Source organism: Arachis hypogaea, chromosome 3 (genome assembly GCF_003086295.3).
Source record: "Arachis hypogaea cultivar Tifrunner chromosome 3, arahy.Tifrunner.gnm2.J5K5, whole genome shotgun sequence".
NCBI classification, from domain to species: Eukaryota; Viridiplantae; Streptophyta; class Magnoliopsida; order Fabales; family Fabaceae; genus Arachis; species Arachis hypogaea.
This window is the reverse complement of record NC_092038.1, coordinates 21,354,563-21,364,945: the sequence shown is the minus strand read 5'-3', so window position 1 is coordinate 21,364,945 and position 10,383 is coordinate 21,354,563.

The window sequence follows — 10,383 nt, the reverse complement described above, 5'->3', positions numbered from 1 at the left end:
AACATAAAGTATGTTGTGGCTGAGATCTTCAACCATGAATGGTAAGATATGGTGATGAGATCTTGGCTTCTTCATACTAAAAAAAGGTAGAAGGAGATTCGGCCAGCAAGGAAGAGATCCTTGGAGGCATGGCTTGTCTCTAATTCTGCTCAACCACCACAGGAAGTAGCTAGAGTGGCGAAGTGATGGAAGAGGCAGAGATTGGAGCAGATGAAGTCATCATCATCATGAAGCATCAAGGGCCAGAAATCCATCTTGGAGAGCAAGCCAAGGATGGAGAGCTCGGATTGATGAAGAGTGATGACCAAGGAAGAACTAGAGGTATTTGCATGTTGGGTTTTGCATGGGTTACCTCCTCTCTCTCTCTTTGGCCGAACCGGCTTTGTGTGAAGGAAAAGAAGTTAAGCTCGGTTTTTGTTTCAACTGTGAAGGCTTCTTCTCTTCTATAAAAAGGGTGAACAGTCACGGTTTGATTCAAGGAGAAAGTGTGAGAGTGCAAGGCACAGAAGTCTCACAACTACCTAAGCTTACAGATTTTCTTCTCCTTCAATGTATTCTGTTTTGTATTTTTCTGTTTAATTTTGTCATGTCTTGAGTCTCATGGAAAAAGGCAAACAGTGAGGTTTGTATGAAAAAGCCATAGAGCGGAAAAAGGCAGAGAGCGCAAAATTAAAAGAAAAAGCCATAGATATCCTTAGAGTTCCTTTGTTCATCTATGTTGTGTTTCATGATTCTGTGGGAATCCCCTTGTAAGTTGGGTTAGCACTTTACAATTTGTAATCAAAATGATTATAGTAAAATTCCATCATTGTTGTGATGGAGACTGGATGTAGGCTGTACTGCACTTAGCAACTGAACCAGGATATATCTGGGTGTAATTCTCTCTCTCTTCTACTCCATTTCTGTTTCTACTACACAGGAGCCAAAACAAAAAATATCTCGTGCCAAGTGACGACAAAAATAAAAGTCTCATGGCTAGGGACGAGACAAAAATAAAAAAGTCTCCTCAAAGACCAGAAAGTGTAATCAAGAAAAAGGGGGCTAAGATTCAACCCCCCTTCTCTTAGCCACTGAAACCATCAAAATAAATTGAAAGAGTAAAAACATGGAAGGAACTCTACATAAAGGTAACTCGATCGCAGACTCAGGAATTCTCTGGGGATGTGAGTGTGCTTGAGTGTTTTCTAAATTAAAGTTCCAAACATTATTCTCTAAAACTTTCTAGTATTTATAATCTACTTTTGGTAACTGACAATTAATTACAAAATCACAGCCTTAAATGCATACTCCTTAATAATTGTTCCCGCCTCTTGGCTAATAAACGTTTACACATAAATTCTTCATGTGACAAAGGCCTTCAATTTTTCCATTTACGTAATTGCTCGCTCTACTATTCGAATAACTTATTCGATTACCTGTCTCGAATATCTTGTTCGATTAGACCTATTCGATTTAATAAGGTAAATGTAATAAAATCTGCGTCGATTATCTCCAGCCCATGCTTGCACATGTATCTTTTCAAAAACTGCCTATGTCTTCGACTTCTTTATTACTTCGAACCAGCTTATTTTTATTGAAAATATTTTTCGATCAACAGAAATACAATAAAAAAAATATTTTACCGTGGAATGTATTAAGTAGTGCATTCTTTAATTAAAGATAAAAAAGTGAAACATTTTCATTAAAAATAATAATTTAGTTTTTTAAAAAGACTAAAAACATAAAATAGTTTTAAATATTCTGCTGTAAGTTTGCATCATCACTCAAGAATGTATTAGGATATTTGTATAGAAGACCCTTAAAAGAAATAGAAAAAATTCTCTAAAGTGGGAGAAGATTAGAAAATATTAGCTTAATAATAGCTTTTACCGTGTCTATTCTAAGTCATATATACTAGTTTGTTTTAAGGATGATTAAAATCCTAATTTTTTTATTATCAACCTCATCACTTTAATTTAGGTGAGGGAAATTCCTAAAACAATGAGAAGACGATACTAATTTAATTTTTTTACTAGTCAACTATTTCAAGCAAACATGATACTCATTATTTAATATATATATTTTCTGTGGTTGTTTATTAATAAAGAGTTCAACTATTGTATATAAATATGAGTTCAATTATTGTATACTTTCAGCAGCATTGTTTATTTATTATATTTTTTTTTCTGTGATTGTTTTCTTGCCATTATTCTTTTGAATTTGAATTTGGCATGAAAAACAACAAATTTGACATTTAAAGTTTTTGACACTTTTATTGAATTTGAATTGAGTAATGGTATATGGATCAAAAAGAAAGAGGCTGAGATGAAGAATTTTGGAAGATTTGAAAAAAAGGGGGATGAATTTTGTTTGAAAAAGAATTAAAAGAAAGAAGGAAATGTAGAATTTTTGTGTTGTTTTGTGCAAATTTTTTTGTCAAAATTTATATGCTGTTCTAAAAATATTTTTTGTGTTATCTTAGAAGAATGAAGTTTGTATTGTTTATTTTTTTTTGTTGAGAAGGAAGTAGAAGCTAAGAGAAAATAAATAATTTAATTAAAGAATTAGTTGAAACATTTTTATATCTAACCTTTTTAAAAAAGATTCGAGTGAACACCTAATTCCATTGTTTCTGTTTATTTTTTTGAAAAATAAGGTGATCTTTGTCTAAAAAAAAGAATACTGTGACCTCTAGTAAAATTATTTTAGAATAATACAATTTTTTTATTAAAAAATTCGTTAATAGTAATAAAAATTAATTTTGTGGGCCTTATTTATAACTTGTTGGGAGTTTTAAATCCCACAAATTATTAATAATTTTTTAAAAAAAATTCTTCGCTAGTAGCGATTAAGTGGAGAAAAACTGTTGTCAAAAATGATGTCACAAGAAAAAAGTAATTACAATACGAAAATATTTTAAAAAGGGAAAATAATGTTACACAAAAAAATGAGAAAAGAGAAAGATGATATTGATGGTGTTGTTGTCAGTGTTGATAGTGGTAGAGGAGATAATTATGATGATAAGATATGATTGTATAATTGAAATAGTAAAAGTAGAAATTATAATGATGATAAAAAAGGCAGTGATAATGATAATAGTAGTTGATCGTATTATAAAAAAAAAAACATTATGAGAATTTAAAATTTTCATAAATTACAAATAAAAACTTTACAATATTAATTTTCATTACTACTTAATGATTTTTTAACAAAAAATCATATTATCTCAAAATAATTTTGTTAAGAGCTAAAATGTCTTTTTTTTTTTTTATAGAAATCGTCTTATCCTTCAAAAAAATTAGAGCCGTCAAAATGGGCTAAATTTATCGGGCTAGTCCGTTATCCATTTAAATGGGTGGACTTTGCCTCTAAAAAATTAAGCCCATTTAAATTTTAGGCTAAACGGAATAACCCGCAGGCTAAATAGGTGACCCGTTTATTTTTTTTATATTTTTTTAAAAAAATAACACTTTTAGTCGATATTTTTTTCGATCCGATCCGAAAATCTGACCCATCAACAAAAAAATATTATTTTTTAAAGGTTTTTAATCTTAAAGTAGTATTTTTTGTCAAAATATTTTTTAAAAAATAAAATAAAATGATAAACGGACTGACCTATTTAACCTATCGAGTTGACTATAAACGGTCCAGGTTAAAAAATTTTGGCCCGTAAATAAAACGGACTTAAACGGGCCAGCATATTTAACCCACGAATTTAACGAGTCAGATCTAAATGAGCCGAACTAACCCGTTTAACGGTCCTAACAAAAATAGATAGAAATCTGAGTTGATTGTTTACCCAAAAAATTCTTTTAAGTGAAAAAAAATAATAAAATGAAAGAATAAAGATTTAATTATCATCGAGTTTATGATAATTTATATTATATGTGAGTTTTATTATAGTGATTTAATAATGATTTTAGACTCTTTTATTTTTTTATTTTACTAATATTTTTATTTAGAGTTCTACCGAACATTTCTCTAGTAATTTTTTTCCTCCTTTTTTTCTACTAAACTACTCTTTATTTTATATATTCTCAGAGGTTGATTACTTGACTATATAAATTATTTTTATTTAACAGTGCACGGTAATTAATCTCTCAAAAAACATGTTTAGAAATTAGAATATTATAGAACATTTGTTATTATTAGCTAGCTAGTAAAATATCTTATTAAACTGTTTTGAATTTTTAATTTTCCAATCTTCGTTTGTTTTATTTTCTTATCTATATGTCCAAAATTAAAGCACACGTCTGAAAAAAATTAAATCACACGTCAATGAATCCTATTTAACTTATATTTAATTTTAACACTAAGGTAGTGGGATTGAACTTGTTATATTGGCTATATAATTAAGTTGATATTTACCTACTACGGATCACCATTTACCCAACAAATCAAACTAACATACAGCACTGTACCACAGTGGAAACATACCAAGAACAATTTTGATTAGGTTGTGTTTAAGATATTTTCTCAATCTTGATAAACATATTATATTAAAAATTGCTGTTAAAATATCGTGTAGTGTCAGTGTGGCTTAGGCTTGGACATTGGATTATTAAAGCGTATTTAATCAGTGTTAATTATTATATAGTATTAGTTTATAGAAAAGTATGCCAATTTATTCTCAATAATAATTAATTATTATATTTTAAATATATATATATAACGAGATATATTTAGAAGATACATTTATAAAGATATTTTTATTAAATACAATCATAAAAAAATATTTTTATTGAATATATCTATAAAAATATTTTTATTAAATATAATTATAAACAAAAATTGACAGAAATTAATAAAATTTTATTGGTAACATAACAAAATTGTTACTTTATTACTATATTTGTTATGTCTATGTACACTAATTGCATTGCAAGTCAATAATGAAGTGAGGTAGTTCTAAAATGAATTATTATTACACCGATACCTTTAATAAATACATTAGGACAAGCATTATGATTAATACAATTTTCAATTACTCTGCTTGTTCAGTGGCTTCAACATGCTCATGATTAAGGTATGGAATATATATATATATAATATATATATATATATATATATAGAATTCTAGTATATCTATACTTATGGCTATAATAATGACTAGGTAAGGCTTGTTAAAATTAAAGTTATATTTTTTTATATTTTGATAAACAAATTTTAGCAATTCTTTTTACAAAGCATTGCTAAATTAAAATGTGTTATTTTAATTTTAGTAATATTTTTTAAAATACTATAATTACCTTAATCATCACTTTTCTAATCTTAAACCCTATTATTATCACTTTTATTCTCAACTACTATCATTATCACCGTTATCACCATTACCACCATCATTGTTACCACCTCTAATTGCTGCATAATACGACGCAAAGTAGTTGCTTGAAGTTCTTAAACAATTTGGGAATAATTTCGAGGCATTTGTCGTAACAACCATCCTCTTGAGCTTGATCTTTTCAAGCCAAGGCCCAAGGGTATGCACCCATTATGGCTCTATTCCAAGGGCAAGCAAATCCTCCCCAATCTTCTGGAATAAGATTGAACTCTGCAAAGTGTAGTTTTTTCTTTAGTGTAATGAATCTCAACTCTAAAAACCTCTTAATCTCAACTCTAAATTATTGTAGTTTGTAAAATTTCTTCGAGCATTTTGTATATATATATATATATATGAGAGTATCTAATAATTTATTTATATATAACACAGATCAAGCCAAGCTTGCGAGATGAGCTTTATTGACTACTCCAACTCTGCCTTTAGCTTTGCTGGTGAGAATTTTGGACAGGCAGTCCAATTTTTTCTTTCTGATTATGTCTGCAATTTGGGGCGGAGGAGTTGTTGGCCAAATAGCAGGAAGTTAATTTTTGAGTTTTAGAGCTGCTATTGAATGGGCCAACCTGTTTCCTTCCCTAGGGGTCCAGGTAAATCCACAATTTGGGAGTCTTTTTTGAATATCAATTATGTCTTGAATAATTGGGTCTATATCCCAAATTGTAATTCTTGTTTTGAGGGTCTGAACAAGCTGCAAACTATCTGTTTCAATGATGACATTTTGAATATTTAGATTTTCTGCTAGAATTACAGCTTCCCTTACTGCTTGTGCTTCTGCTGATAGGCTTGAGTTTGCTTGAATCACTGATGCTGATCCCCCCAGAATTTTTTCTGTATGGTCTTTGATCACTGAAGCTGTTGCCCCTGACTTGGTTCCAGAGGAAAACAAAGCATCAGAGTTTATCTTGAGCCAGCTATAAGGAGGGGGTCTCCAAATGACAGGTTTTGGTCTCCCTTTGTTGTTCTCTCTGACTTTGGAGTTGTTTTCTTTTATTAGGCTGTTGTACTCTTTTTCTATTATTCTTGCATGATTGATGGTAGACTCTAGGTTAGGCTCTATGTTATTGTACACTTGGTTGTTCCTTGCCTTCCAAATTGTCCATATAGTGATGCCTATTCTACTCCAATTCTGGTCCGCTTCCGGTCTGCTGGCTTCTTTACACTTCATGTACATTCGTTGTAGCCATTCACCCACCGATCTGACATTTTTGCTTGTTGGCGTACATTGTGACTGTGAGCCGAACCACACTGCTCTAGTCCATTCGCAGAGCAAGAGAGTATGCTCTTCAGTCTCTTCCTCTTGCAAACAGATCGGACAAACACTATTGGTCAATAATCTCTTTTTCTTTAAATTAGCTCTTACCAGGATGATGTTGTGAGCGGCCTTCCACAGGAACATTTTGATTTTTTGGGGTGCCTTCATGTTCCAAATCCCTCCCCATAGTTCCTCAAACACTGCGCTTGATGAGGGCCTGTTGTTGTGATTTCTTTCGTTTTCTCCTTTCTTTGCCACATAGTACCCTGTTTTGGTTGTGAATTCTCCATCCTTCCTGAAGGGCCACAATAACCTGTCCTCCTTGGAGATCCTACTTACTGGAGTCTGGACTATTTTTTCTGCTACAACTGGTGGAAAACTCCTTTGGATTTTTGCTCTATCCCAATCTCTAGAGGATGTTAGTAATTCTTCTACTCTTTGATTGTCAATACTTCCTCTATTGAGTGGCTCGTTGAATCCATGAATCCAGTTATCTCCCCATACCTTCACTCCACTTCCTTTGCCTATGCTCCATTTTCCTCTACATTTTATAAGCTCCCTCCCATGCATTAAGCTGTTCCATATCCATGTGCCCTTTTGATGCTTTGACGCTTCCAAAAATTCACAATCTGGAAAATATAGGGCCTTGAGTACTTGTACCCATTTAGCTTCCGGGTTCCTGATCACTCTCCAAGCCTGTTTGGCTAATTGTGCCGTATTCTGGTGGTAAAACTCTTTAAAACCCAGTCCTCCTTCTTTCTTACTCCTGCATAGTTCCGGCCACGCCTTCCAATGGATCCCTCTTTATTTTCCTTGACTCCTCCACCAAAACTTTGCGATTTTGGTATTTAATTTATTGCAAAAGGATTTGGGGAACCTTAGGATACTCATGGCGTATGTTGGAATTGCTTGTATGACTGCTTTTATGAGGACCTCCTTCCCAGCTTGATTTAACAGGCTTTCTTTCCATCCTTCTATTTTTCCTTCCACTTTTTCCATGATCCACTCTAGAGCCTTGCCTTTCGCCCTTCCCCAATGAGCCGGGAGTCCCAGATATCTCCCTGGGTTGTCCCAAGCAGGGATGTTGAGAATGTCTTCTATGTTGACTCTGGTTTGGATCGGAATCTGGTTACCAAAGATTATTCCTGATTTTTCTAAATTGATCACTTGTTCAAAGGCCGAGGTGTATTGGTTCAGGATCTGTACTAGTTGATAGATTTCCTCCTCTACTGCCCCTGAAAATATGATACAATCATCAGCGAACAATAAGTGAGTGATAATTGGTGCTTTAGGTGCTAGCTTAACTCCTGTAATAATCCTTTTGTTTAAGGCATTGTCCATTAAAATAGTAAAAACCTCTGAAGCTATAATAAAAAGATAATGGGAAAGGGGGTCTCCCTGTCTTTATCCTCTTTGTGGGATGATTTCCTTGGTTAGAGCTCTATTGATCTTAAATTTATATGTCACGCTTCCGATGCACTCCATTATGAGCTTCACCCATTCTTGATGGAACCCGAACGCCTTTAGCGCTTCTTCTATGAACTTCCACTCCATCCTATCGTAAGCTTTATTCATATCGAGCTTGATGGCTAAGTCGTTTGTGGCTTCTTTCCCTTTACTTGTTATTCTGTGAATTGCTTCTTGGACTATGACTATGTTGTCCTGAATGAGTCTTCCCCTGATGAATGCGCTTTGGGTTGGTGAAACGATCTTGTCTATGATTCCCCGCACTCTAGCCACTATCACCTTAGATATTATTTTGTAGATGTAGTTGCAGCAGCTTATGGGCCTCAACTGGTTCAAGGTTTCTGCTTGCTTAATCTTTGGGATGAGCACAACCTGTGTTTCATTGATTTGTCTTGGTATGGAGCCTCCTTCAAAGAAATTTTTAACCACAGCGCATACATCTTTGCTTATGGTGCTCCAATGATTTTGATAAAAAAGCCCGTTTAAACCATCTGGCCCTGGAGCTTTGGTACTATCCATGCTGAACACTGCCTGTTTGATCTCATCCTCTATGACTTCTTTCATTAGATCTGCATTCATTTCTTCAGTGACTCTACTGGGGACCTCTTTTATACATTCCGCTAGGTTAGGTTGCCCGCTAGAAGTGAAAAGCTTAGAGTAGTAGTCTTCTATGAGCCGCAGGATTTTGTCCTGACCTTGTACCCATCTCCCTTTTGCATCCCTCAGCCTGTCAATGCGGTTCCTATCTCTCCTTTGGATGGTTGAAGCATGGAAGAAGGCCGTGTTTCGGTCTCCCCATTTGAGCCATTTCACTCTAGCCCTTTGAGCCCAGTATTTTTCTTCTTGTCCCCATAGTTCTCTAATTCTTTGTTTAGCATTCTCTATTTCCTGCTGCTGCCTTGGGTTGTGATGGGAGTTTTGGAGATTTTGAATTTTTACTTGCCATCTAGTAATCTCCTCATCGGCTCTTTTGAAGCTCCTCCTATTCCACTCTTTGAGATTTTTGATGCAGTTGCTGGTTCTTTCCATAAATTTGTTCCATTCTCACCTTGTGCCTTGGATGTCCACCCCTTTCTAATGACTTCCTTGCACTCCTCCTTATCGTCCCAGTAGGCCTCGTATCTGAACTGCCTTGGTACCTTCTGGTTCGGTTCTATGTTGAGTAATAATGGGCAATGGTCTGAAGATATTACAGGTAGAGCTATCAATTTGGCGTGGTTGAAGATCTGTCTCCACTTCCAATTTACTAGAGCTCTGTCTAATCTTTCTCTTGTCACAAAGTCGTCTCTTGGGTTACTGAACCATGTAAATTTACTGCCTTTGAGTTCCAGGTCCATGAGGTTCTTCCTGTGCACTAGGTTCCTGAATTCTTCTATTTGTATATGCGGTTTGGGGTGCTTCCCGATCTTCTCTTCTTGATGAAGAATGTCATTGAAATCACCTATGAAGCAACTTGGTTCATCCATCATGTCCTTGGACTCAATAATAGCTTGCCAAGTTCTCCTTCTCTGTTTGAAAATTGGATTGCCGTATGTAAAGCAGCACTTCCAGTTTGGATTGTTATTGCTCTTTATGTCTGCAATGATGTAATTTTGACACCAAGAATAAACTGAAATACTAACTTTTTCATTCCATAGAAGGCAAAGACCACCGGACAAGCCCCGGGGTTCAACACAAAAACTATTCCTAAACTGAAGTTTCCTAGCATACTTCTTTACATTCTTTTCCTTACATCTAGTTTCCATCAAGTAGATAATGGCCGGCTTGTGCTTCTTGCACATATTTTTTAATTCGGACACTGTCGCAGTCGCCGCCATACCGCGACAGTTCCAACTTAAGATAATTATGGTTGGGGTGGGGGCATGTGTGGGCCCGCCTCCTCAGCCTTGTCAGTTGGTTCTTGTTCGTCCAATTCCATGTTGTTTCCTTGCTGGACCACTTCTTTGATCCGTTTGCTGTTCCTAGACTCTTGGTCATCTTCCTAGTTAAGGTTGGTCAGTGCTTTGATATCTGAATTCTCTCTTTTCCTCTTGATCTTCAAGTTGTATTGCATACCTATGCTGAGAATTTCTTCCCATATCTTCATGTCCTTGTTAACCTGGTTGCTTGCTTCAGATTCAGCCATCTCATCATTTGGTGCCAGTTCAACAAAGTAGGTAACTCCATCCTGGTTTTTGTATGCTTGCTTTTTCTCCTGGCTTCTTTCTTTTTTCCACTTTTCTACCTCTTCTCTTGCAGCCCATCTAAGGTTGGCATTGTTCTTGTCCCCTTCCTTGGCCTCTTCATTCTGCCCACCTTTTTTCCCCTTTTCTTGTTTCCACGGGCCTGAGTGAAGGTTGGGAGGATG